This window comes from Meles meles, chromosome 15 (genome assembly GCF_922984935.1).
Source record: "Meles meles chromosome 15, mMelMel3.1 paternal haplotype, whole genome shotgun sequence".
Lineage (NCBI taxonomy): Eukaryota > Metazoa > Chordata > Mammalia > Carnivora > Mustelidae > Meles > Meles meles.
The window spans coordinates 51808968-51832049 of record NC_060080.1 but is presented as its reverse complement, the minus strand read 5'-3'; the positions used below and the strand labels follow the sequence as shown (position 1 = coordinate 51832049).

At 36.3% G+C, this 23082-nt stretch overlaps 1 protein-coding gene and 2 pseudogenes across 3 annotated transcripts in view; 1 reads left to right on the top strand and 2 right to left on the bottom strand.

The window, feature by feature from the left end:
- The window catches only part of EXOC6B (exocyst complex component 6B), a 624123-nt gene that overhangs the window by 221111 nt on the left and 379930 nt on the right, over positions 1 to 23082 (bottom strand). The gene's annotated exons all lie outside the window — the stretch shown is intronic.
- On the bottom strand, positions 44 to 5571 carry LOC123926140 (annotated as a pseudogene).
- LOC123925791 lies at positions 9785 to 10909 on the top strand (annotated as a pseudogene).

The following is a 23082-nucleotide window of genomic DNA, read 5'->3' as shown; positions in this document are numbered from 1 at the left end:
CCCTTATTAATACAGTATTTATTTGTCTTCCCTTTGTCAAACCCTAGGCCAACCATTTCCCCCAACCTGTCCGGGAACGTGTAAGAAAAGGAACATACAGGGCAGACAAGATAAAGGAGAAAGACCCATGGGAGGTGAAGATGGTGAAGAGGATGAGAAGGGCCACTGTCAGGCAAAATAGCCTCATGATCTCCATGAGGGAATAGCCTAAAACGGCACAGGAGAAGAGCTATTGCTTCAGAGGGGGGGTTCCTGGCATAATCAATGATAAGGCTTCCAAACACAGTCCTAATTCCAGCCCCAGAACCAGCCATCCCAACCGCAGCTGCCCCAGACCTCAGAACTTGGCTGCTGTGTGAATGTTGCTTTAAAATGATGCCAGTTTGGAAGCTGCAGCGAGGAATAAGTGAGGTCAGGGTACATGGGGCTGCTAAGCTGCTGTTTTGGTACCACTGCAGTGACGGGCTCAACAGCTGACAGGTGCTCCTGACCCAGCAGACAGTGGACAGAACTTTGCACAGGTGTGTATTTTCAAAGGATGTGGCCAAGAGCAGCTCCCAGTGCCCAGAAGATAGGGACAACACCAGATATATGTTCTTCTTTCCTCACACTGCTACTATTTCCACTCAAAAAATATATCTGCTCTACTATGTTATGGGGTTGGAGGGTTAAAGAATATTTGAACATGTGTACCTAGTCTATCTTGATCATATACATACATTTTTTATTACTAGTCTTTTAACTCAATTATCTAAGAGCATCTTATATGCTTTTAATATTATATGCTCTTAATATATGAGCATGCCATTTATTATGAAATTAGACCTGTCTGTTCCTACTACGCTTTTGACTGTTTATAGTGATTTTGACAGAGAAGTATTAAGAGTTTTCATAATTAAATATAACATTTCTCCTTTATGGCCCCTGAGTTTTGTACCACAATAAGAAAATCTCCACTACATTTTCTTCCAATACTGTTGCAACTTTTTAAAAACATATTTAAATCTTTGGTGTAGGCAGCAAAAGGAATTTTTCCCCATCTTAAGCCTATTGTTATACCATTTATTCAATAATCCATCTTTATTCCCAGTGATCTCAAATATATTTATCAGCTATTAAATTCTCAAATAGTCTTGGCTCTTTTTCTGTATTAACTACTATATTCCATGGAACTATATATTCATATTCCTCCAAGTGCAGCCTTCCAAGCTAGTTAAGAAAAGTGTGTTCTCTCTAATTTTCTTTCTTAGAACCTAAGTGATTATTCCTTTCCTCATATTCTTTCTTCCAGATAAATTTTTACATAACTGTAATAAATCCAATGCAAGTCCCACTGGGATTTTTATTGTGTTGCTTTTGATTAATGGATAACTGACATTTTGACAAACTTTTAATTGTATGGAAAGATTACTTTATGATACTGAGTAGAGTTTTATAAATTATATATTATATAAAATTTTATATTCACGTATTTCATGTTTATAATATAAAATATATATTTATATTTATGATGTATTATATATATTAATTATATATTATATAAAATTTTATATTCACGTATTTCATGTTTATAATATAAAATATATATTTATATTTATGATGTATTATATATATTAATTATATATAAAATATATAAAATTTAGACTATATATTCATATATTTTATGTTTATTCCTAAATGTTCGAATCTTTTTGTTACTATTATGAATGTGATTTTTATACCCAGTACATTTTGCATGGATTTATATCCATGGGTTTATACATGGATAACCACAAATTAATGTATTTATTAAATATATATTTTTTGCTTCTAACCAATTGTTCCTTAGTTAAGGTTCATGGTATTCCAGATTTTAGACCATATAATTAGCAAGTAGTAATAATTTTACCACTTCTTTTCACAGTATTTAACATTTGTTGCTCTTACATAATTGTCTTAGCTACTAGCACTTTCCAGAAGAAAATCATTAAATAATAATGCTAGGAAACAACCTTCGTCTTGTTTTACACACACACACACATTTATTTTAAGAAATTGTTTATCCATTCACGTTTACCTGAGGATTTTATATAGGACTCAATTATATCAAATATTTTAGGTATTTAAAAATTTAATCTTTTTATTTCAATATAATCTCAGAATTATATCGAACTAACCCTGCATTCCTAGATAAATTTCATTTGGCCATGGTTTATGATCTTTTTAATACACTGGCTTATTGCATTTGCTGAATTTCTTTTTCTTTGCGTTCGCTGAATTTTTAAAGATGGTTTTTACCAATGTCGTACAAGATAGACTTGCAGGGGTCTTTGTTGTTGTTGTTGTTGTTGTTGTTGTTGTTTTACTTTTTAAGGTCAGGTTTTTATACTAATATTATGCTGTCTCAGGAATGTAATTATTAATTATGCCTTCTATCTCCCAGATCCAGGACAGTTTTAATGGCATTAATATTATCTATTCCTTATTAGTTAAGCAGAATTCATCCATTAAGCCATCTAGAAGGCATTTTAGTTAAGACACAGGGAGGGATATGCTCTTTGTAACAATTTTATTCTTATTTTTTTGTTTCAATTTTTCTATCCCCTATTGAATTTGCTTAAAATTTCCTAGAAAATCATAAATTTCATCTAAAATTTCAAATTTGTAGGAGCGCCTGGATAGCACAGGTCTGTTAAGCATTCCACTCCTGGTTTTGGCTCAGGTCATGATCTCTGGGTTGTGAGATCAAGCCCATGTCAGGCTCTGTGCTCAGCTCAGAGTCATTAGGACTCACTGTCTCCCTTTCCCACTGCCCCTCCCCCCATAAAATAAATAAATCTTTAAAAATAAATAAGTAAAATTTCAAATTTGTAGTATAGATTTGTGCAAATAGTAGCATTCAATTTTGTCTCTATCTTCAGTCATCTCCCAATTCTCATCTTTAATTTTGGATATTTCTGGCTTTCTTCCTTTCCTTAACTTTAGACTAATGACTCTTACATTATCAAAGAAAAAACATTTTAATCTATCAGTTCAATTGATATAGATTTCATTGATTAATGGTTTTATCATTATTATTTAGTTCCTGTTGCTATACTTTTTGTTGCTGATTTTTAAAAAATGTATATAAGTGTTGCTTCATTCTTGATAGATTAAAACTGGAAACATTCAAGTTATGAACTTCCCTTGATGTATGCTTCTTTGACATGTTTTGATTTTATGAACCATTATTTTAAAAGTTTCCAGAAGTTACACTTTTGACTTCTATGATCACTGAAGTATATAGTAAGAAATTTTCTGTTAGTGTCACTATTACACAGATAATCTGACTGTTATCTCCACATTTGCTGATCTTGCCATCTAAGCCCATGTCAGTCTGATGCCATGGTTTGAGCTTGCAATTATAGTATTTTCTATTACCTCCTCCCTCAGCATTTCTTTTGTTTTCATCTTTTACTTTATGGCTTATATTTTATTATTTTTTCACTCCCCTTCTTCCTTTCAATCATTAATTTAAAAAATACATAAAATTGCCAAGTTTTAGTTTTATTAGTGATGACTTTGTATGTTTAACATCAATATTTAACGCACTTTAAAATGTTAATAATTAGGGGCACCTAGGTGGCTAGATGGGTTGAAGACTCTGGCTTCGGCTCGGGTCATGATCCCGGGGTCCTGGATCGAGCCCCACATCAGGCTCTCTGCTCAGCAGGGAGCCTGCTTCCTCCTCTTTCTCTGCCTGCCTCTCTGCCTACTTGTGATCTCTGTCTATCAAGTAAATAAATGAAATCTTTAAAAAAAAAAAAAAAGCTGCTTACCTTTAAAAAAATAAAAAATAAAAAAAAAATGTTAATAATTAGGGGTACCTGGGTGATTCAGTCAGTTGATTTCAGCTCAGGTCACAATCTCAGGGTTGTGAGATGAGCCCTGTGTCAGGCTCCATGCTGGGCATAGAGCCTCCTTAAGATTCTCTCTCACCTTCTCCTTCTCTCTCCCACTCCCCCAAATAAATAAATAAATAAATAAATAAAATATCAATAATTATAAGATGCATTGTTATTTTTAAGTGACCAAGAAAGAAAACATGGTACCAGTTATAGCTGTAGGTCACAATTGATTAGAAGACAAATTCCAAGTCCAGAGACGTTAAAGTGTGAAAAGAAATGTTCTTTACAACTGATGAAATATACCAGTATGCTGAAGCCATACTTTTCCATTTATATACTTCAAAAATAAATTCCCTTATGAACTATGAAGCAACTCGTATGTTAATATGAGGCTCCCTCCCAACCCTACCCCTACCAAAATACTACATTTTGCTGGTTCTACTTTGACTTTTTATCCCAGCTGACTATCATCAAATTACTACTTCCAAATGCTATATCTTCTATTTAAACATTTGAATATTACATTCTTTTCCCCTAGACTAGCATGCTCATCTCCAATTTTCTATATGGTAATTTTACCATTTATACATTTCTTCTTTTGACTCATCTTCTAAGTAAACTTTTACATGGGGTTCATAGAGGTTATAATTGCTTACTTTTTAAAAATATTTTTTAATTTTTATTTTATTACATAATTTCTTACTTTTTAACTTAAGTCACCTATTTTTTCCCCCTTCAACATTACATAGGCATTATTACAGTGTCATTTGGGGGTCTGAGAAAAAAATACGGGGACAACTCAATTTTTTTTTTTTTTTTTTTACTTTGTAGGTGACTTTTTTCTTACTCTAGTAATACTTGGAGAAATTTTTAAATAGCAAAGTCACCAGGATGCCAAGTCTTCATTACTTTTCCCTGCTATTTAGTAAACTCTTTTCAATCTGTAGATTAAAGTCTTTTATTTCCGGGATGAGTTTTTTTCCCTCTGTATCAATAAATTTCCACTAATAGTTTTTAATCTCTCTTACTGCCTTTTATGTGATTTTTCTCAAGAACGCCCTAAGTCATTGAGTCCATCTGCTGCAGCATTCGCTCTACATCTTCCTGTATCTAATGTGGTTTTAATTATTTGAATAGTTTTACTCATCCCCCCTCTGCCAACTGTCTTTTAATCTTACTTTAGTGTCCTTTTATCTGTATCTTAATCTCTTAAACTCTTCTTTGATCTCTTATCATACAGTCTATGCTCACTTTTATCTCCATGAGAGTGTTGAGAATTATTTTTTCCTAAAGTGTTCTTCAGTTTCCTAAAGCAATTCTTCTTTCAAAATATATTCCTCCATTGCCTTTTATGTTCCCACTTATTTTACTTATTTTTAGTAGCCCTCCTATACAGGTTCCAAGTTGTGTTCATCATTTAGCTAAAAGAAGAACAACTTGGTTATCACTGCTATTTACTATGATTAATGTGGTTGGACTCTCTTGCTTCTCAGGAGCTTTTTAAAAGCATACTTTATAATCTGAGCTGGAAGTCTATAAACTGGTTGAATATAATGTCTGTTCATTCCTTCAGATACTTTGGGAAGTGGGGAGAGGTTGGTAGAGAAGAATGAATCTAGAAGAGATAACCTACTAACTACATTGTCTCCAAATACTCTTACCAAATTGGATGACTCCCTTGGCCCGAGTTAATGTTAAGATCCATGAGGGTAACTCTTTTTGATTTTAGAAATTATCCACTTCAGTCTACGGCCATACCACCCTGAACGCGCCCGATCTCGTCTGATCTCGGAAGCTAAGCAGGGTCGGGCCTGGTTAGTACATGGATGGGAGAAATTATCCACTTCAGAGCCAACAGCAGAACTGGATGGACTTTTCCACAACAGGAAGTCAGAATGAGAAAAGTAAAGACAAAACAACCCAAGCCTCTATCAACTTCACCTCTCCTGTCATTCTCTACTCTGAAGTATGAAAATTAGCGTGAATTTGGTATTGCCATTTGTATCCTTAGTGCTTCTAACTCTAAGGTAAGCATTATTGATAAGGTCTTTCTGAACTTTCTCACTTATTTTGCAGAACCTAGAACCTGTTGGAAACTGGGGGTAATGTATCAGTCTTTGACACTCAATTTTGATTTAGTTAAATTTTATTAAAATCAAGAATATTCTTTGTAATAAATGGAATGGGGCTAGGGTCAATCCTACTGTTTCATTTTTGGCTGAAGCTTACAACTCTATTTTTGTTTCTTTATGTCCATTTTGGAGAATGTTTCAGGTAGGGCAATCTGCCAAGTTAGCCATCTTTCCTAGAACTCATCAATTTCACTTTTCACATAAATTTCAGATAATTTCACGTAAGACTTGATGAAATCAAATTTAAGGATATCAAATAATAGGCCTTTGTAATTAATGATAATTATGTTTGAATTCTACCTTGAACTTTAAGTACTCTAAGATAATTTCATTAACTTAGTCCCATTAAGAGACAAGTAGACAAAACAAAAAGTTACCTTTAGCTTTTGATTCCAGTGACACTGTCAGTACTCCAGTAAGTTTTCTGAAAGTCATTATGGGAGTCACATATCCTGATATTTGCATTTGATCTCTACAAGTATTCTGGCACTTTCTGTCGAATGAGCTCCCAGTTGTCTCCAATAGACTATTCTTGCCCTTTCCGAAAATGGAAAAGGCAGATAAAAAGATGAAGATGTTGGAAGATAATGAAAACATTTTTTAAATTGAAGATTATTTAAGATGGTAAAACATGTCTGATTAAAAGCCAACAGGCCACATTAGGAGACATGAATAAAGTGCCAAGGGCAAGTAATGATATAAAATATAAGCATAGAGTGGTATAATTTTTTAAATAAACATTTTGTAACTTAGATAACCACAGGAGGCTATACAGTCATGCTAATCACTCTCTGAATATTCTTTTTTTAATTTAAATTCCATTAGCCAATATGCAGTACATTAGTTTTTGATATAATGTTCAATGACTCATTAGTTGTACGTAACACCCAGTGCTCATCACATCACGTGTCCTCCTTAATGCCCATCATTGAGCGGTCCACCCCCCCACCCCTCCCTTTCTGCCACCCTCAGTTTGTTTCCCAGAGTCAAGAGCCTCATATGGTTTGTCTCCCTCTCTGATTTTTTCGCCTTCAGTTTTCCCTCCCTTCCCCTATTGTCCTCTGCACTATTCCTTATATTCCACATATGAGTGAAACCATAAGATAATTGTCTTTCTCTGCTTGACTTATTTCATTTAGCATAATCCCCTCCAGTTCCATCCATGTCTATGTAAATGGTAGATATTCATCTTTTCTGACGGCTGAGTAATAGTCTTGAAACTCCTCTTTTACAACAGCTTTCATGGCCATTACTACATTAGTTTCAGTGGAAGCAATTATTCACCATTTGAGTGATAATTTTTTTTAAAATTTTTAATTCAGACATTAGAGCAGTGATGATTTTGTTTTCCAGGGGACATCAGACAAAGTCTGGAAACATTTTGGTTGTCACAATTTAGGCAGAAGGTGGGGTGGGACCATTGGCATCTGATGGGTACAGGACAGGGATGTTGCTAAACATCCTAGAGTGCACAGCCCCCACAACAAAGAATTATCCAGCACCAAAAGTCAACAGTGCCATGACTGAGGACCCCTGCTTTAGAGCCAAGACTGAGGAATAAAAGGGTAGATTGCTTAAGGATGGTTTCTTGCATTCTTTAGGCAACAAAATTTTTGGATGAAGAAATAGTTAAATTGAATGGCACTCTTTGTGATAATAAATAATAATTATGAAACAAGAAGATCCATAAAATGGCTCTAAATATATTGCTTTGGGGGAAACTATATACCTTCCAAGAAGACTGTATCAAAGGACAAAGTTTATTTACAAGTGTGTTTTAATTGCCTTAAAAGCTACAAACACACACACACACACACACACACACTCAGCTAAAGACACATAACATAACCGAGAAGGTTACATTTCTTCATCTTATTAGCTGCAGAGTTTTATAAGAAAGCAAAAACAAACTGTGCATACAGTCAGCATCTTCTGCTCATCTATAAAGGTGGTCTTTGCTTCCAAGTATATGCATGAAACATATGGTTCTCCCTGTAAGTTTTGAAGACTCTTTATGATAAAGTTTGAGTGGGAAAAAAGATGTAAAGGAAAGCAGAACCTATAAAAACTCTAGTATCTTGAAAAGTCATAACAGAGGGAAAACTCAACTTTATAACTCACTTAAGGTATCATTTCACCACCAAGTTCCACTGAAAGAAATGGATAACCTCAACTAAAGGCAAATAAAAAGGCAGAAAAAGTCCTGAAGTTCTCTATTTGGGTTAAACTATTCAAAGAAACTGAAGGGCCGATCCTGCCGGTGAGAACTGTTAACATATTGTACATTAAAAGGAACAAATTTTGGAGCTGGAGATTTGACATCGACTTGGGGGTCAACAAATTCATGACTATGGGAACACAGACGAGGTCTTAAACATAAGGATCCCAAGTCCCTCCACTGTAAATTGGGGATACTAAAATCTATCTTCTCAAATGCTGTGTGCTATTATGATCTTAAATCATAGTAGAGACCAAAAGATCAGACAGTTCAGCCTACCTGATTTAATTTCCTAGACTGAAAAGACCACAGAATCATTTTTAAGTTACTGTAGGACTCTTACCTAGTATAGAAATTCTCACTCTACATATACTTTTCCAGAATCGGTATTACAGCTTCAAATAAGATTCACCAATGACTTTATAATGAATTGAAACAGTTACTTGGTGAGTAGCTTATTTATTTAGATTTTGCTGTGCATTACCCCTACTAATACTAGACCCCAAATGAAGGATCAGTTTATGCTCTTGCCTCGATCTTTAGTGAGGGTGAAGAATTAAATCTGGAGTAAATAGCTATCTACTGACCACAGCTTATTTCAGTGATGGATTATTCTTAAAAAGCATCTTCAGGACAGCTAGATTAGAAATACATCCCATGTAGTTAAATCAACAATACTCCAGGGGCGCCTGGGTGGCTCAGGCGGTTAAGCACCTGACTTTGGCTAACGTCCTGACTTCAGGGTCCTGGGATTCAGCCCCATGTCCAGCTCTGTGCTCAGGGAAGAGTCTGCTTCTCCCTCTCCCTCTGCCCCTCCCCCCTGCTCATTCTCTCTCTCTCTGTCTCAAATAACTAAGTAAAATCTGGGGGAAAAAAAAAACAGCAACACTCCAAATCACTACAGCATATTTTTCCTTAGAGATTTTATCCTTATAACCTTCCCAAGCAACACAGTGCCTTGTTGAGCACATAGTAGGTGCTCAGTAAACATCGGTCAAACTAAATTGAAACCAGTGAACCTCAAATTCTAGGAGCTTGAGTTATTCTAAAGTTACACACCGAAGAATAAAATAAATTAAGCAACGAGAAGGAAGTATCATAGAATCAGACTGCATTACTACCAATCTATCTAAGGCATTAGACTACAAAGATACATTAAAACCTGATCAGGAACACACCACAGAGAAAATACGGTCATTCGGAAACTTGGGCCTATAATACTCAATCTTTATAAGTAAGCACTCATACAGACCAGTGTATACACTTTTCCCTAATCTAATCATCTCTAAGATGATTTCAGAAATCTTCTTCCACTCACATTTAATGATTCTCTTTTCATTAACACTTCAGAACACAGTTTAGAGTCTTGCTACATGAATACCTAAAGCAAGATATACAAATGCCAAGGCAACGGACTAGGATTTCTTTTTGAAAATTTTCCTAAAGCCCAATTTTATTTTCCTCCTGCCATATTACCCAGAAAAAAAACATGCCTCAAAAAAGCACTACAGAGCAATCAGAACTTCCAGACGTGCCTCTCTCCTGGTTTCCTGGAGTTTCCTCGCAGCATGGCCCCCAAACGCCAGTCTTCACTCCTGCCTCAAACGAAGAAACCGAGACTGCCTCCTGCCCCCAAGCCAGGACAGACGTCCACATCTCAGCACTTGCATAAGGGAGAAAAAGAACAGCAAGAAGCAATTGAACATATTGATGAAGCACAAAATGAAATAGACAGACTTAATGAACAAGCCAGTGAGGAGATTTTGAAAGGAGAACAGAAATATAACAAACTCCGCCAACCGTTTTTTCAGAAGAGGTCGGAATTGATCGCCCAAACCCCATTTGTCAACCATCCGCAAGTGTCTGCACTGCTTGGGGAGGAGGATGAAGAGGCGCTGCGTTATCTGACAAGACTCGAAGTGACAGAATTTGAAGATATAAATCAGGTTGCAGAATAGATTTTTATTTTGATGAAAACCCTTACTTCGAAAATAAAGTTTTCTCCAAAGAATTTCATCTGAATGAGAGTGGTGATCCATCTTCAAGGTCCACTGAAATGAAATGGAAATCTGGAAAGGATTTGACGAAACGTTCAAGCCAAACACAGAATAAAGCCAGCAGGAAGAGACAGCATGAGGAGCCAGAGGGCTTCTTCACCTGGTTTACTGGCCACTCTGATGCAGGCGCAGGTGAGCGAGGAGAGGTCATCAACGATGATATTTGGCCAAATCCGTTACAGTACTACTCGGTTCCCGATATGGATGACGAAGAAGGGGAAGGAGAAGAAGAAGATGATGATGATGAAGAAGAAGAAGGATTGGAAGATATTGATGAAGGAGATGAGGATGAAGGTGAAGAAGATGATGATGATGATGAGGGGGAGGAAGGAGAGGAGGATGAAGGAGAAGATGACTAATGGAACACTGATGGATTCCAACCTTCCTTTTTTAATTTTCTTCAGTCCCTGGGAGCAATTTGCCGTCTTTTTTTTTCCCCCCTTTTTCTTTTTCTTTTCTCCTCTCGTGCTCCTTCACCCTGTTGTTTGAAGTCTCCTTTTTCTCTCCCTTTATACCATGGTTCTCAGCTTATTTTGGGAGGAAATACCTTGAGCAGAATACAGTGGGAAAAGAATCTCTACCCCTTTTTGATCCAAATTCATTTTTGTCCCTTCCTGTCTCAACAAAAACAAAAACTTTATGGAATCAACACCACTGTGCTCTGTGGGAAAAAAGAAAAACCTTCTGCTCCCTTAGCTCTGCTGGCCCTGTGTAGTAGTGCATAGAATTCTAGCTTTTTTCCTCCTTTCTCTGTATATTGGGCTCAGAGATTACACTGTGTCTCTATGTGAATATGGACAGTTAGCATTTACCAACATGCACCTGTCTACTTTCTCTTGTTTAAAAAAAAGAAAAAAATCCTGAAAAAAAATGGGGTTATAGAAGGTCAGCAAAGGGTGGGTTTGAGATGTTTGGGTGGGTTAAGTGGGCATTTTGACAACATGGCTTCTCTTTTGGCATGTTTAATTGTGATGTTTAACGGACATCCTTGCAGTTTAAGATGACACTTTTAAAATAAAACTCTCCTAATGATGACTTGAGCCCTGCCACTCGATGGGAGAATCAGCAGAACTTGTAGGATCTTATTTGGAATTGACAGTCTCTATTGTAATTTTGTTCCTGTTTATTTTTAAATTTTCTTTTTGTTTCACTGGAAAGGAAAGATGATGCTCAGTTTTAAACGTTAAAAGTGTACAAGTTGCTTTGTTACAATAAAACTAAATGTGTACACACACACAAAAAAAGCACTACAATGATTCTGTATAAGACTGATGTTTTTACTCAGGAACTCGAGGCAACAAAATTCCACCTCTGCCACTTTCAAGCTCTGTGACCTGGGCAACTTAAGTTCTCTGTGCCTGAGTTTCCTCATCTGTTAAATGAGTAAAATACTACCAGTCTCACAGGATTCTTAAACAATCAATATTTGTAAAGTAACTCAGAAAAGTCTGTGTATACTACTGGTGTATAGTTTTTGTTAAGTAAATAAGATCTATTTGGGGAGGAACAGCCTCAAAAGACTTATTTTACAGATATACAAATATAAAAATTATTGTAAAATCCATAAATTAAAACATTTTAACTTAACCTTTTATGTTTTTACATCTGGCTGCATTTAAGACATTTCTTTTTCTAAAATAAAAATGGAATCTTGAGTGTTACTCTGATCTGGGATCCTATTCTGGCTCTTGTAATGAAAAAAGTCCCCAGAATCATAATAACATAGCTAAGTGTTTCTTGCTATATAAATTATCACCAACAATATATACAATATAGAAGCAACATGCATCCCACTGAGTTAACACATTTAAGAAATGTCATTATCAGTAATATGCTTTCATTAAATACAGGACAGTAACTTCTCCATTAAACTTTCTATTAAAGGACTAAGTTGAAAGACATAGAGTCACATAAATAAAAGGAATCATTTAGGTCTATTTATTCCGAATATTTTACACAATGTCATATGTGTAACACTCTAATCTGAAGAATAAGTACATATTCAACAACCTCAAAGTCATGTCCAAATCTAAATTCATCCCTTCTTCTTACAACTGCTCTTTAGAGGTTATTCACCTTCTTGATACTATCACCCCTAACCTCTGGCTCAAAGCTTTCGGTTATCTATAACTCAACCCTTGCTCTAAACACCCACTCATTATCCATTTATTCCCTCTACCTCCATATTATCTCTCTTCATCTCTATTCTGTCAATTCAAACATTCTTTATTTTCTTTTACTTTTTTTTAAATTTTTTTCCCATTTTATTTATTTTTTCAGCGTAACAGTATTCATTGTTTTTGCACAACACCCAGTGCTCCATGCAAAACGTGCCCTCCCCATTACCCACCACCTGTTCCCCCAACCTCCCACCCCTGACCCTTCAAAACCCTCAGGTTGTTTTTCAGAGTCCATAGTCTCTTATGGTTCGCCTCCCCTTCCAAAAATTTTTTTTTAATAAACATATAATGTATTTTACTTTTTAAAGAAGATTTTATTTATTTATTTATTTGACAGAGAGAGACACCGAGGGAGGGAACATGAGTAGGGGGAGTGGGAGAGGGAGAAGCAGGCTTCGCACTGAGCGGGAAGCCCAATGCGGGACTTGATCCCAGGACTCTGGGACTATGACCTGAGCCAAAGGCAGACGTTTAACGACTGAACTATCCAGGAGCCCCAATTCAAACATTCTTTAATCTGAACTTGATGTACTAGGAGACATTTTTGCAAATATTAGTTTTCCTATCTATAATTTGTTCTATTTCCAATCCAATTTCCTGCAATCAAATTAATTTTCCAGAAACAAAGTATGACTTTAATACTTCCTTGCTCAAAATCCATCAGTGATTCTCCATTTTCCTTAACTTGCTGTAGGGATCTCTCATAGTCTGGCCCCAAGTATCGCCTTTTCTAATTCATTTTTCCCTGCTATTTTTTTCTTTATATATCTTACACTCAGCAAATATCACATTACTCATTATTTCCCATCCACCACCACCCCTACGCTTCCAGGCTTTATTGCTTTTTTTTTTAATAGGGTTACTTCTTTCTTAAAAGATCTTTCTTAAAAATTCTTGAAAAGAATTGTGTTATTTTCTTCATAAAATCATTCCTAAACTTCCTCTCCCTTAGAACTCCTGCATGGACGTCGACTGTGCTTTACCTATAGCACTCTCAGGGCATGAATCGTATTTTACATTGAGCTGTCATCCTTAAAATACCTGTAGGTGTTTGACAAACGCATTTGAATGACTGCTGAATGTAATGTCTATCTTCATATGAAGAAATGGAGGTACTAGCGTTTGAAGCTACCACTCCAAGATCATACTGAGTGTTTACTAGAAGGAGGATTACTATATACCACACTGTACTTTCCTTTCACCTGGACTATTTAAGTGTCAGTCATTCAATCAATCTATCATGTCTCTATATATATGCATAGAGACATTACTACATACATAGTACCTGTATGTATATATGTACATACACAAACAAACACACACATATTACAGTGGAAAAGAATCTTGAAAGCACTATGGAATCTAAATAGAATGCTGGACTAGAAATCAGGGGATCTGGGTTTTATTTTATTTAATAATTTTGCTTGCCATTAAATAATTGTAATAAACTAAGTCAAGTCACTAAAGGCCTCTGAAATTCATTTCACTAATCTATGTGGAATGAAGTATATTAGGCATCAGGGAAGAAACTATAGTAATATAAAAAGACACAGGTTGCTCCATTAGCAAAGAGTGTTACTGATTTGCTGTGTTCTCTATGCTCACGCAAAGCTAAGGTTGTCTTTTCTCTTCTATCAGATTATATAGTATGCCAAACTGTTATATAATTATTTGTTTTTGAAAAACATGGTTATGTTTATTTAACTCTATGTACAGAAGGATACTCTCCATCCTCTATTAATTTAAGAAACTGATGCTCAAGTAAGTTTCACTTACTTGTGCAGCATAAGGAATAACATGGAGGATATTAAGGAAAGGAAAAGTGAATTGGGGGAAATCGGAGTGGGAGATGAAGCATGAGAGACTGTGGACTCTGAGAAACAAACTGAGGGTTTTGGAGGGGAGGAGGGTGAGGATAGGTGAGCTTGGTGGTGGGTGTTAAGGAGGGCATGGATTGCATGGAGCACTAGGTGTGGTGCATAAACAATCTTGGAACACTGGAAAAATAAAATTAAATTAAAACAAAGAAAAAGAAACTGATGCTCAATTTATGTGATTAGACTACTGTTCACAAAATCAACTTATGATAAATAGGTAACAGCTTGCACAGATAGTGGAAAATACTGTATTTTCAATATATTTTTTCATGCATTCTCACTTGAGGTGTACTTGAAACAATTTCCTGTGGGAGGAAAGTTTAGATAGTTTATCATAGTCTCTCAATTAACAAAAGGACTTTATTGGGGAACACAGAATAAATATGTTAATATTTATTAATTAATAATTAATCAATATAGCTTTTAAATTAATCAATATATTTAATAAATTAGTTTTAATAATTTATCAAATTTAATAACTTATATGTGAATGATAAGTAATAAATTTTATTTATTTATTTGATGATTGTTAATATAATAAATAAATAAACTAAATGTTAAACCAAATATACCACCTAGACAACTAAGATAGTGCCTATACACAACATTAAAGTAGAATACGAAAATTAGCAAAAATGACTCTATGTTAGTTTAGAGCATCTACTTAAATTAATTATAATATTCAAATCTAAATGGCTCAAATCAGAGTTCTTTATAAAGATAGGACTGAGTGCAGTCCTATCTTCAAACATCTGAACAGGAGCTTCACCATGGATCAGACCACTTCAGTAGCAGCTCTGCCCACTTACGGACAGGACACTGTAGTTGTCACAATTGCATCTGGGCAGACAGCTAAGGACTCTGAGGAAAAATGCAGTGTCATCGGCATTCTTTATATATTCACAAATTTATTTTAAAATTTATTTATATTAAATTCTTTATATAGTCACAAATTTAAAAAAGAGTCCTATGAGATTCCAGAGTGCCAGAGAGGGAAATAAAAGAAAAGCACATAATTGCCAGTCTATTGTTTCACTTGTATTCAAGCCTATAAGGAAAATAACCTTAGCTCATATTATGCGGACTCTGGAAGTCTTATGCCAGAGCAGTAAACTATAAATTATGTTCTAATTCTTTATCTATACAAGGTGAAAGATCTATACTCTGAAAACTTTAGTTATGATGAAAGAAACTGAAGACAATACAAACGAATGAAAAGATAGCCCATGCTCATGGATTGGAAGAACAAATATTGCTAAATGTCCATACTACCCAAAGCAATCTATAGATTTAATATAATCCCTGTCAATCTTATTGATATTCTCCTGAAACTGTTCCAAAAAATAGAAATGGAAGGAAAACTTCCAAACTCATTTTATGAGGCCAGCATCACCTTGATCCCAAAACCAGACAAGGATCCCACCAAAAAAGAGAACTACAGACCAATAGCCTTGATGAACACAGACGCAAAAATTCTCGCCAAAATACTAGCCAATAGGATTCAACAGTACATTAAAAGGATTATTCACCACGATCAAGTGGGATTTATTCCAGGGCTGCAGGGTTGGTTCAACATCCGCAAATCAATCAATGTGATACAACACATTAATAAAAGAAAGAACAAGAACCATATGATACTCTCAATAGATGCTGAAAAAGCATTTGACAAAGTACAGCATCCCTTCCTGATCAAAACTCTTCAAAGTGTAGGGATAGAGGGCACTTACCTCAATATTATCAAAGCCATCTATGAAAAACCCACCGCAAATATCATTCTCAATGGAGAAAAACTGAAAGCTTTTCCGTTAAGGTCAGGAACATGGCAGGGATGTCCATTATCACCACTGCTATTTAACATAGTACTAGAAGTCCTAGCCTCAGCAATCAGACAACAAAAAGAAATTAAAGGCATCCAAATTGGTAAAGAAGAAGTCAAACTATCACTCTTCGCAGATGATATGATACTATATGTGGAAAACCCAAAAGACTCCACTCCAAAGCTGCTAGAACTTGTACAGGAATTCAGTAAAGTGTCAGGATATAAAATCAATGCACAGAAATCAGTTGCATTTCTGTACACCAACAACAAGACTGAAGAAAGAGAAATTAAGGAGTCAATCCCATTTACAATTGTACCCAAAACTATAAGATACCTAGGAATAAACCTAACCAAAGAGACTAAGAATCTATACACAGAAAATTATAAAGTACTCATGAAAGAAATTGAGGAAGACACAAAAAAATGGAAAAATGTTCCATGCTCCTGGATTGGAAGAATAAATATTGTGAAAATGTCTATGCTACCTAAAGCAATCTACACATTTAATGCAATCCCTATCAAAATACCATCCATTTTTTTTCAAAGAAATGGAACAAATAATCCTAAAATTTATATGGAACCAGAAAAGACCTCGAATAGCCAAAGGAATATTGAAGAACAAAGCCAAAGTTGGTGGCATCACAATTCCGGACTTCAAGCTCTATTACAAAGCTGTCATCATCAAGACAGCATGGTACTGGCACAAAAACAGACACATAGATCAGTGGAACAGAATAGAGAGCCCAGAAATCGACCCTCAACTCTATGGTCAACTAATCTTCGACAAAGCAGGAAAGAATGTCCAATGGAAAAAAGACAGCCTCTTCAATAAATGGTGCTGGGAAAATTGGACAGCCACATGCAGAAAAATGAAATTGGACCACTTCCTTACACCACACACGAAAATAGACTCCAAATGGATGAAGGACCTCAATGTGAGAAAGGAATCCATCAAAATCCTTGAGGAGAATGCAGGCAGCAACCTCTTCGACCTCAGCCATAGCAACATCTTCCTAGGAACAACGGCAAAGGCAAGGGAAGCAAGGGCAAAAATGAACTATTGGGATTTCATCAAGATCAAAAGCTTTTGCACAGCAAAGGAAACAGTTCACAAAACCAAAAGACAACTGCCAGAATGGGAGAAGATATTTGCAAACGACATATCAGATAAAGGGCTAGTATCCAAAATCTATAAGGAACTTAGCAAACTCAACACCCAAAGAACAAACAATCCAATCAAGAAATGGGCAGAGGACATGAACAGACATTTCTGCAAAGAAGACATCCAGATGGCCAACAGACACATGAAAAAGTGCTCCATGTCACTCGGCATCAGGGAAATACAAATCAAAACCACAATGAGATATCACCTCACACCAGTCAGAATGGCTAAAATTAACAAGTCAGGAAATGACAGATGCTGGCGAGGATGTGGAGAAAGGGGAACCCTCCTCCACTGTTGGTGGGAATGCAAGCTGGTGCAACCACTCTGGAAAACAGCATGGAGGTTCCTCAAAATGTTGAAAACAGAACTACCCTATGACCCAGCAATTGCACTACTGAGTATTTACCCTAAAGATACAAACATAGTGATCCGAAGGGGCACGTGTACCCGAATGTTTATAGCAGCAATGTCTACAATAGCCAGACTATGGAAAGAACCTAGATGTCCATCAACAGATGAATGGATAAAGAAGCGGTGGTCTATATACACAATGGAATACTATGCAGCCATCAAAAGAAATGAAATCTTGCCATTTGCGACGACGTGGATGGAACTAGAGCGTATCATGCTTAGTGAAATAAGTCAATCGGAGAAAGACAACTATCATATGATCTCCCTGATATGAGGACATGGAGAAGCAACATGGGGGGGTAGGGGGATAGGAGAAGAATAAATGAAACAAGATGGGATTGGGAGGGAGACAAACCATAAATGACTCTTAATCTCACAAAACAAACTGGGGGTTGCTGGGGGGAGGTGGGATTGGGAGAGGGGGAGCGGGCTATGGACATTGGGGAGGGGAGGCGAACCATAAGAGACTATGGACTCTGAAAAACAACCTGAGGGTTTTGAAGGGTCAGGGGTGGGAGGTTGGGGCAACCTGAGGGTTTTGAAGGGTCAGGGGTGGGAGGTTGGGGGAACAGGTGGTGGGTAATAGGGAGGGCACGTTTTGCATGGAGCACTGGGTGTTGTGCAAAAAGAATGAATACTGTTACGCTGAAAAAATAAATAAAATGGGAAAGAAAAAAATATATATAATCCCTGTCAAAATACCAACAGCATTTTCACAGAACTAGAACAAATAATCCTAAAATTTGTATAGAACCACAAAAAACCCCAAATACCCAAAGCAATCCTAAAACAGAAGAACAAAACTGGAGGTATCAGAATCCCTGATTTCAAAATATACTACAAAGCTGCGGAAATCAAAACAGTATGGTAAGGCACAAAAACAGACATAAAGATCAATGGAGCAGAACAGACAACCCAGAAATAAACGTCCATGATTATGTGGTCAATTAATCTTTGACAAAGCAGGAAAGAATATAATAGAAAAAAGTCTCTTCAACAGGATTACGTTGGGAAAACTGGACACCTACATGCAAAAGAATGAAACTGGAACAGTTCCTCAGACCACACACAAAAATAAACTCAAAATGGATTAAAGACCTAAATGTGAGACCTGAAACCATAAAAATTCTAGAAGAGAGGACATAATTTCTCTGTCAAGCCATAGCAACATTTTCCTAGATATGTTTCCTGAGGCAAGGGAAACAACAGCAAAAATAAACGATTCGGTCTCCATCAAAATAAAAAGCTTCTGCACAGCAAAGGAAACAAACAAAAATACTAAAAGGCAACCACTTAATGAAGGAAGATATTTGCAAATGACATATTTGATAAACAGTAGTTTCCAAAATACATAAAGAACTGATACAACTCAACACCCAAAACCCAAATAACCCAATTAAAACATGGGCAGAAGACACAAACAGACATTTCTCCAAAGTCATGCGGATGGCCAACAGACACAGGAAACAGTGCTCAACATCACACATCCTCAGGGAAATGCAAATCAAAACCACAATGAGGTTATTACCTCACACCTCTCAGAATGGCTAGAATCAAAAACACAAGAAACAGCACATGTTGGCAAGGATATAGAGAATGCACTGTTGGTAGAAATGCAAACTGGTGCAGCCACTGTGGAAAACAGAATGGAGTTTCCTCAAAAAATTAAAAATAGAATTACTATATGATCCAGTAATTGCACTATTGGGTATTTATCCAAAGAATACAAAAAGATTAATTCAAAAAGATATACACACCCTATGTATATTGAAGCATTATTTACAATAGCCAAATTACGGAAGCAGCCTAAATGTCCATCAATAGATGAATGGATAAAGAAGATGTGGTGTATATACACAATGTAATATTACTCAACCATAAAAAAGAATAAAACCTTGCCATTTGCAACAACATGGATGGAGCTAGAGAATGTAATGCTTAATGAAGTAAGTCAGAGAAAGACAAATGCCATAGGATTCCACTTATGTGTGGAATTTAAGAAACAAATGAACAACAAAAAAAAGGAGACAAACCAAAAACCAGACACTTAATTACAGAGAACAAACTGATGGTTACCAGAGGAGAGGTGGGGGGGGGAGGGGATGGGTGAAAGAGGTGATGAGGATTAAACTGTGCATTTATCATGATGAGCCCTGAGAAAGGCATAGAATTGTTGAACCACTACATTGTACATCTGAAACTAATATAACACTGTATGTTAACTATAATGGAATTAAAATTTTAAAAAATAAAATAAATCCTTTATCTTTCCTATTTATATTCTTAATTCCATTTTCCAGTTTGTCTTACAGCATTATCTTTTTCTCCCCCCAGTGCAGTTATTGGAAGACAGAGTTATAACAAACTTTTAGAATAGATCCCTCCCATAAGATCTACAACCATGTTGGATCGAACGTAAGTATTTGATAACCAAAGAAGAACAATACAAGAAATACAAGGTCAAAATTACTCCCAACCCAGGCCCCGATTTAAAATTACCTTCACTATTAGTACAATTTTTAATATGTTTTTATAGTTACTATGCTGGATGACCTCTAAACATCATACACACACCGTGTCATATTACTCACCAAGTTCTTCCTCACACGTGATGCTAGCACACGGAAGAGGCAGCACAGGAATCTCAGAGTTGGGAGACTCAGATTCCGAGTCTAACCTTCTGTCCTACGCATGTATTACCTTTACAATGTTATACTGAAAATCATCTGTTCTCTCTTCTAATGTCGACCGTGAATTAACTAGTTCATGCTTTATTTAATTTTCCTCTCTCTAACTTCTACTTGTTATATCCATTCAAAACAGGTCTAATCCATGTTCTATGCAACCACTTTTTCCAGCATTTGGCTTTCCCATTTCTAGAAGAAGAAACAGAGGGCCACTGGGTATCCAAATTTTGCTCTAAATAAAAGGTTGCGAATTAATGGTAAGAGTCAGTAACAAACTCACTCTACTCTTTGGAAAATTAATAAATAGACAAAATGAGCTCTCCAGAAAATTGTGCCAAGTTCCCCAGTATTCACACACCCTGCTAACAGGGTAAAATAGACTCCAGGGAGATCCGAAGAAGAAAGGGAAAAGAAGCTAAACTCTAGTATTTAGATAAGATCACGTTCTCAGAGTGCCTCCCAGGTTTTTGGACCAGAAGCACTTAAGTCAAGTATCTACTCAATCTCCGTACAGGCATCAGAGACAGTCTGGCAGGTCTACCAGAGGGCCCCAAAAGGCACACGTCATATACTGTAAAGTGCACAGAGCCATTAAAAGTTGATCACATGACTTTCACATGATTTAAAAAAAAGTAGAGGAATTAAACAGTCGGAGAGATTACTTGTTAACTCGTGGCAAAACAGTATCAAGGTGACTCATAGACAAGTTATCCATAAAGACATTGGCATTCGGTAGTCTTGGGTTAGTGCTAGTTTTTCACGAAAAGTGGATCAAATGTTATATAACGTAATTAGAGGAATTCATCGAATCAGACAAAAGGTCAGTGGACATTCCTCATGACTTTCTGCAGTTCTCATCAGTAATACAATTGTGCCAGTTCTGGCAAACTTGCCTCAAGGGTATAAAATAGGTGTGATTAGGTCTAATCATAGCTATATTAGTTGCAGGAGCCTGGGGCCATGAACTAGCATCTGGGGCTGAACTAGGACTGAGTGTGGAGCATTACGACTGAAACTCAACATGCTATAAAACTCATGCTCATTAGACTCAGACCCTGCCCTACACCTGGGAGCCAGGTTCCACAAGGAAGGTAAAGAGATAAACAAAAAACACTGGAAGGATCCCCACGGGCCACTGTTAAAGGAAAGGGAAACCCTAAAGAAAGAGCGCAATTAAATGCCCCCTTAGGAACTGACATTTCTTATTTCCTTTACCACCTATGAGGTAGCAAATCAACACTATTCTTTTAACAATGAAATAACTAATGTCTCTTGTACATACTATAGAAGAATTTTTAAGTTTTAATAATAATAATATCTACACGTAAGATTTAACATTACCTGCTATAAATATCATAGCTGGTATCTATTAAGTGCTTACTACATGTAGGCTATGTTGTTATTTACTACCTATAGAGGTTGATGATTTTAAGATAATCTGGAATAATTCATTTCCTGAAATAAAAAACTCTTCTAGGCTTATAATAGTTAATGAAAAAATATCTGTGATCTCGAGGAATCTAACATACAAACATTTGAGATTTACTTTTGTAATCTTTCCCTTGCTCTCTCCAACATACCAGTTAATATCGTGAATGCATCAAGTTACCTGCAATGTTTGAATTATAAATAAAAGTATACTGAAGCCATTTAATTAAAAAAAGTTCCACGTGGATGGAACTAGAGCGTATCATGCTTAGTGAAATAAGTCAATCGGAGAAAGACAACTATCATATGATCTCCCTGATATGAGGACATGGAGAAGCAATATGGGGGGGTAGGAGATAGGAGAAGAATAAATGAAACAAGATGGGATTGGGAGGGAGACAAACCATAAATGACTCTTAATCTCACAAAACAAACGGGGGGTTGCTGCGGGGAGGTGGGATTGGGGGAGGGGGAGCGGGCTATGGACATTGGGGAGGGGAAGCGAACCATAAGAGACTATGGACTCTGAAAAACAACCTGAGGGTTTTGAAGGGTCAGGGGTGGGAAGTTGGGGCAACCTGAGGGTTTTGAAGGGTCAGGGGTGGGAGGTTGGGGGAACAGGTGGTGGGTAATGGAGAGGGCACGTTTTGCATGGAGCACTGGGTGTTGTGCAAAAAGAATGAATACTGTTACGCTGAAAAAAATAAAATGAGAAAAAAAAAAAAAAAATCTTTAAAAAAAAAAAAAAAAAAAAAAAAATGGAGACTTATAAGGAGCAGAGATCACAAACACTAACACTACAGAATCAACAACTCCATCCTGCTAAGGAAGAAAGCAAAAGGACTAGAGATCAGAGGTATGGCACAGAGAATAGGAAAATGGTAATGTGCTCAATTTGCCATGACCAATATTTCAATTCCTTAGGGAGGAAAAAAGTTTAATTTTAAAAATTATAGTAGGAAACAAATCTATACTTCTTAAAAGGCAATACATATCATCAAAAGACACCAGTAAAAGAGTGAAAAGGCAAGCTAAAAACCTGGAGAAAACGTTTGTGATACATACATCCTGTAAAGGATAATCACATAATCACAAGAGTAGTTCTCAAAGTGTCACCTGCAGATGCCTGAGGGTCCTTTGGACCCCTCTCAAGGTGTCCACCTTGACATAAAACATATGTCAGTTTCATTTAAGAATGAACTTAATAATGCAGTAAACGTTCTTAATTTTATTAAATCTCAA